Source organism: Penaeus japonicus, unplaced genomic scaffold (assembly GCF_977035675.1).
Source record: "Penaeus japonicus unplaced genomic scaffold, GWHDUDI00000001_assembly GWHDUDI00000013, whole genome shotgun sequence".
NCBI lineage: Eukaryota > Metazoa > Arthropoda > Malacostraca > Decapoda > Penaeidae > Penaeus > Penaeus japonicus.
The window spans coordinates 596,102-602,899 of NW_028234415.1; positions in this window are offsets into that span (position 1 = coordinate 596,102).

The window sequence follows — 6,798 nt, forward strand, 5'->3', positions numbered from 1 at the left end:
AGAAGTAAAGTAGGAGAAGAAAAAGGAGGAATTAGCTAGAGTAGGTAGAGGTCGCCAGCCTCACTCAGGATAGACCCTGCTCTCACCTTTTATTAGTTAATCATCATCATCATTCCCTTTTTGAATTCTTTCTACCACACGATTTCGTAATCGCCGTGGTGAATATTCTGCTATTTGCTCCTTTGCATTTGACACTCCTAATGGCTGCCATTTTGGTGCAGTTCTTAGATTACATCTATTTTCAATACGTTCATTTTTTTCATCTTGATCGACTGTTTTAATTTTGTATACTCCTATTTTCGGGTCCAAAACTTCCACTATCAACCAGCGTTGGGGATGCCACTCATCCTGCAATTTACTTCTTCCTATCTTTACATTGTTTCTTAGTAAAACTTCCTGGCCTACTGTCCAATTAATTTCCCTAGCTTTTACATCTCTCTGCTTCCTTGTCATCTCTTTCTGTTTGCTTTCCGTTTTCTTTGCCAATTCCCATATAGTCTTTTGTATCTCCCGTAATTCGTTTATCCAGTCATCTAAGGTTTCTTCTGAAGAATGATTTATAATAGGATCCTGAGGTATCTTAGGCTCTCTACCAAAGACAAGCTGAAAGGGTGAGAATCCTGTAGTTGAATGTGGTGTAGCATTGTAATGGGCAACCAGGGCAGATACGTGTTCTGGCCATTTTTTCTTTGCCTGTTCATCTAATACTACTAATAAGCCATGTAAAGTTCGATTAAATCTTTCGCAGCATCCATTTCCTTGTGGATGGTATGCAGTCGTTCTAATCTTTTCTACCCCATAAATATTGCATAATTGTTTGATTAATGAACTTAGAAAGTTTCTCCCTTGATCTGACAATAATCTATCTGGGGCTCCAAATTTATCAAATACTTGTTCCTTAAGAACCTTTGCTACTGTTGTTGCCTTTTGGTCTTTGGTTGGGAAAGCAAACGAATAACGACTGAATATATCTGTGACGATTAATACGTTCTCCATTCCCATTCTTTTTTCCAAAACTGTGAAGTCAACAGCTATCATTTCCCAAGGTTTTGCTCGTGTCTAACGTTCCCATAAGAGCCCGCGGCTTTGGCGTTTCGTCTTTGGCTACAGTACACCTTTCACATCCAGCCACTACTCTCCTACCGTCGTCGACATTCCTGGCCAATAACCTCGACTTTTAACTAGACTAAGAGTCCGGTTCCTCCCTTGATGACTGAACTTATCATGACATGCCTGCAACAATAGGTCTTTTGTAACTTTGGCGGTAATACCGGTTTTAATATTCCATAAATTTATCCCAATGTTCGTTTTATGCCAAATAATTTCATCCTGTACACTAAACTCTCTTTTACTCTATACAATTTGCGAAAATCTCCATCTTCTAACCAATCATCTTTCTCCTTTTTTGACATTCCATTCATCAAGAGCTGCAAATACCTTTAAAGCACTTCATCTCACCCTGTGCCTCCTTTAATTCCTTTTCCGGCCAAAGCTCTCCCACATTTGATTCTTGGTTAGTGCCATTGCCGCATATTCTTCATCTGTGTCACTTTCCACCTCCTGAGTCAGCCTGCTTAGTTCATCAGCTACTGTGTTTATTCCTGCCAGGCTTGTATTTTATGATAAAATTAAATTGCTGCAAATTGTTAACCCACTGACTTTCAACCGCGCCGAGTTTCGACGTCTCTAAATGACTCAATGGATTATTATCTGTGTATATTATAAACTCCTTTCCTACTAAATAATCTTTAAGTTTATCACAAACGGCCCATTTCAGTGCTAATAATTCTAATTTTCTTGAACTATAATTTGACATGTTTCTTTCTGAATTTCTTAAACCTCTACTGGCAAACAAACCGATGAATCTTTCCCTCATGCTTCTGTGACAACACCGCTCCTAATCCCATAAAACTGGCGTCCGTTTCCAGGATGAATTCCTTCTCAAAATCAGGGCATTTTAAAACAGGGGCTGGGGGCCGGCGGGCTGCTAATTAACTTTGCTTTTAACTCATCAAATGCTTTCTGACATTTCTCATCCCATTCCTTGATAATCGATTTACGCGAGTCCCCAGACATCAAAACATGCAATGGATGGACCAGCAGCAGTTTGTGCAAAGTGCTTAATAAATTTTTTATTTTTATTATAAAATGAGCAGAATCCAATAAAAGCTCTTACGTCCCTCACAGTTTTCGGGAGGGGCCATGATTTGACTGCCTCGACTTTCTTTGGATCTGTAGTGAGACCGTCTCCTGAAAACCTGATACCCCAAATAAGATACTTTCGATGCAAATAAAGTACATTTTTTAGATTTCAGCTTTACGAAAAACCCATGCCCTCCGCAATCTTTAAACAATTCTTCTAACCTTTCAATATGTTCATCCACAGTCCTGCTAAATACAATTACGTCATCTAAATATACTAATAACGTAGCGAAAATCTTGTCTCCTAAAATCCCACCCCCCCCCCCCCTCTCCATGTAACGTTGGAATGTGCTTGGACTATTTGACGGAGGTGGAGTCACGCCCCCCCCACCACCCATAGGCAATCTTTTAAACTCGTAATGCCCGAAAGGTGTGCTGAATGCGGTTTTGTTTCGCGGCTTTTGTGTGATCTGCGCGTTCGGGTGGACTTCTATTTGGTGATAACCAGCGGCCAAATCAAGTGTTGAAAAATACTTCGCCCCCGCCAGCGCTTCAACCGTCTCATTAATTCTCGGAAGTGGAAATGCGTCTCTAATGGTATGTTTATTTAATTGCGGTAATCTATGCACAGCCATAAAGTATTATCTCGCTTGCGAACCACAACTATTGCAGCAGAATAGGGACTCACACTAGGAGTGATCACACCTTGTTTGCATAGCTGTTCAATATGTTCTTTTACTTCAGGTAGCCTGATTCGGTGGAATTCTCGCCTATATGGTATTTTGATAGGTCGCTCTGTGTCCATGGTATGGTAAGCTGTACACCTGCTAGCTGTTCCTGATAGACCCGTTCTCACTAGCAAAAATCTCACTATACACCCTTAATAGTTTCATTACAGATTTCCTTTGGTTTCTAGTCAAATGGTATCATCTATTTTCACGGTTTGTGTAGTTTCCGCTGAAATATCTGCGTGGCTATAAGACGCTCTTCCACCTTATACATTGCTTTACTTCCTTTCAGTTCTATCCTCCCTCCGTTCTTGCAACTGTTTGCCCTATCCGCCAGTTTTCTCACTTAATTTGCACGTGTTATTATGACAGATTTCGCTACCAGTCGTATATCCTTTCCCTTTCTTTACAGTATTATAGCAGGTAGCGTCACTATAAAACCCTCAGGAACCCATCCCCGCCATTAAGTCCTGTCCAATGTGGCCTTCAATCAGCCACTTCCTGGACTCTTCTCCAACCCTGGCCTTTAACTGCGGGATCCAATTACTGGCAACTAGTCTCATACTCCGAAGCTGGTAATACCGGTATTTGCCCCTTACCTGTTAGTTGCAAACCCCCAATCATCCTTCAAATTTGCAATTTACGGATTGGCTTCCTGCTTTGACATCATTTAAATATTCCATCCACTCGCTATCGGGTTAACACTTGCTATTAAAAACAAAAAACACACCGAAAAAAAAACCAATAAACACAGATCATACCATTACAGGCCATAAACCTCGTGGCTACTTTTGGAACCAACACATTCAAATGCCTAACAAGCCAACATAAATACACTCTCGGACCCCCCCCGGACATAAAATCCCGCAGACTAAAGAAACACTGGCAATCAGTCTATAAACCCCCACACAATTTTGACAATTATAACAATTATACACACCCTCCCCTACACTCGCACAACCGTACCTCCTACGGACGTCTAATTCTAAACCTTCTAATCGGTTCCTCAACTCTAACTCACGTTGATCTCAAATAGTATTCATAAACCTCTGAACTGATCTAAAGACAACTTCAGCTCCCGTATCAACACAAACCAACACACAGTCTTAACGCCCTTCGAGTAATTCACAGTGACCCTTGGGGTGCTAGCACAAGCCTCCTCGTATTTTCCTTTCCCATCTCTATCCTTTTTCCATTTTGAGATACGCCGCCGACTTTTCCTGCCGCGCCGTTTCCATCGTGGAACGCAATCCCCCTCGCGCTCGACCCTACTATCCAGGCCCGCATGGGCTTGGCGGTCGTCGCTGCGCGGGGGTGTCCCAATTAAGGCCTTTGCTAGTATTTCCGCCTAATTTATTGGTCATTTCCTGGTTCCACATCAGTACGGCGTGGTTTTGTGTCACCCTCGACCCCCCTGTGAGTTCCACTTTCCGTAGTACCTTATCTCTGAAAACTTCCCTTCTGGACACCACGCAATAAATATGACCCTTTTACCACATCTCTAACATACTCTTTCTTTTCTTCCTCCCAGATTCACTCTTTCCAGCCTCCCTTCTTTGCCTTTTCCGTCCTTCCTTTTGCCTTTGCGTAAACATATCCACTCGTATCTTTCTCCTCTATCACTCTATCACTCATCCAATGAATCGTCCGGTCATTTGCCCATCCGCCTTTTAAGCTTCAAATCCATAGCCGGCTCTCTCTGATTCCTCTCCACGCCAATCCCCAACAATCTTCGATCCTTTTCATTTCCTTCTTGCTTGAGGCTTTCACTCAAATCCAACATTACCTCCTAAAAATTTCCCACACACACTCATGCATCCCATGCTTTCCTCACTGCCAATCGTTCATATACATCCAAACAGATAGTTTTCTCCAAACACTTCACCAACGCGTCCCATTATCTCATCAACATTGCGCCATCCCGCTTATACTATGCAGTCTATCTGCTGCCGATCCCTTCTAATATGATTCATCGCAAATCTAAATTTTATCCTTTTCATCTCCGACTAAATTGTCCCATCGCGCGGTTGCTTTCGTGATCCAATTCAACATCCCCTTCCTGGTATATACTTCTAATGAATGGCTTTCCTATGAAGAAGGAGAGTTATCACTTGCCTCTGTTGCAAATTAGCCAATCCTTTACCCCTAAAATTTCTAAGTTCTGTTCCACCTTAGTGTTTCCTCACTATGAGATTCTATTCTACACGATTCAGCCATCGGCAATTCCTTACTCACCATTCCTAAAACTCTGATGAGTCCAGCTCCCATCCCGTTTATTCGATCGGAAATCCCGATATACAAAAACACAAAGTGAAGAAAAGTAATCCCTAATAAACCCCAGTAAACCACAAATGTGCTCTCCCTGAATCCAACCTTCCACACCAATTAGTTAAATGTGAGCAATTGCAAGGAAACGCACTGCTAACCAAATGTAAAGGTTGATAAATTTGACTTCTAAGTTACTGGCCTGGGCCCTCCACCAGTACAACCTTTTGCGGATCACTCTGCTTTTGCTCAGTTTAATAATTGGAATGAAGGAAAACCACACATACTTTACCAATTTATGAATGGTTATACCGTAAAATAAATAATTAATAATAATAATAATATGAATATAATGATGATGATAAATGAACAATCCTAGCTAATAAAATATAATGATTAATCACTTATAATACTAAATATCTAGATGACCTTTCAAAGATTTATCCCTACAATTTAATATTTTGTGACCAGTTAATTTATAAATTCCTATTTTCACGACACAGTCACTGTTACATATTTAGTTCTCACTCTGGCCCTGCGCCTCACACTGCTGGCCCTGCGCCTCCCACTGCTGGCCCTGGGCCTTCACCTGCTGGCCCTGTGCCTCACACTGCTGGCCCTGCGCCTCACACTGCTGGCCATGTGCCTCACACTGCTGGCCTGCGCCTCACACTGCTAGCCCTACGCCTCACACTGCTGGCCCTGCCCTCACACTGCTGGCCCTGCGCCTCACACTGCTGGCCCTGCGCCTCACACTGCTGGCCCTGCGCCTCACACTGCTGGCCCTGCGCCTCACACTGCTGGCCCTGCGCCTCACACTGCTGGCCCTGCGCCTCACACTGCTGGCCCTGCTGGCCCTGCGCCTCTCACTGCTGGCCCTGCGCCTCACACTGCTGGCCCTGCGCCCTCACACTGCTGGCCTCTCACCACGAGGTACAGTACCGTTCACACCATACCGGGAACCCTGTTTAATCATTAAATTCCTGATCTTAACATCTTTCTTTGTCTTTTCTTTTCTTTCTTTTATTCTATGATCAAGTAGTATTTTCTCACGACTTTGATGATCTTACCGAGGCTTTGTTAAGCGTAGTGTTGTTACCCCCTCGGGTGGGTACGTCTCGTTCGTGCAGCTGTTTTCGTGAGAATGAGAGTCACGTCACAGTAGCATTTGTTCGTGATTTATTTTCATTTTTCTTTATTTCTTTATTTTCATTTTCTTTATTTTCAACAATTTTCTATATTCTTTTCTTTTATTGTGTTTCTTTTACCGTTTTGGTTACATTAGGTTTTTCCAATTTTCCATTTCTTTGGTTTTCCTTTTTTGGTCACATTGTTATTGGTCACATTGTTATTCTGTTTTGTATGGTAACAAATATTCGTAACTAATAATGATAAAATACCAAACTCAAAATATAAAAAAACATACTCTTTCACTCCCTGGCAACATTACATACACATTTTATTTAATTCGAATGTACATTTCCTCACATACGTCATTGCTTCACGGGGCTTCACTCACTCTTCCGATTCGCACACTCATTCATTTCAGACAGTCGCTACGCTTACGCAGGTTAACAGTTCAACTGCCATTTGACCTTAGTTGCGACATTGTTATTGTTCATGCATTCCATACCTTTTCAATCGCCCCCTCTACTTCTTCGGC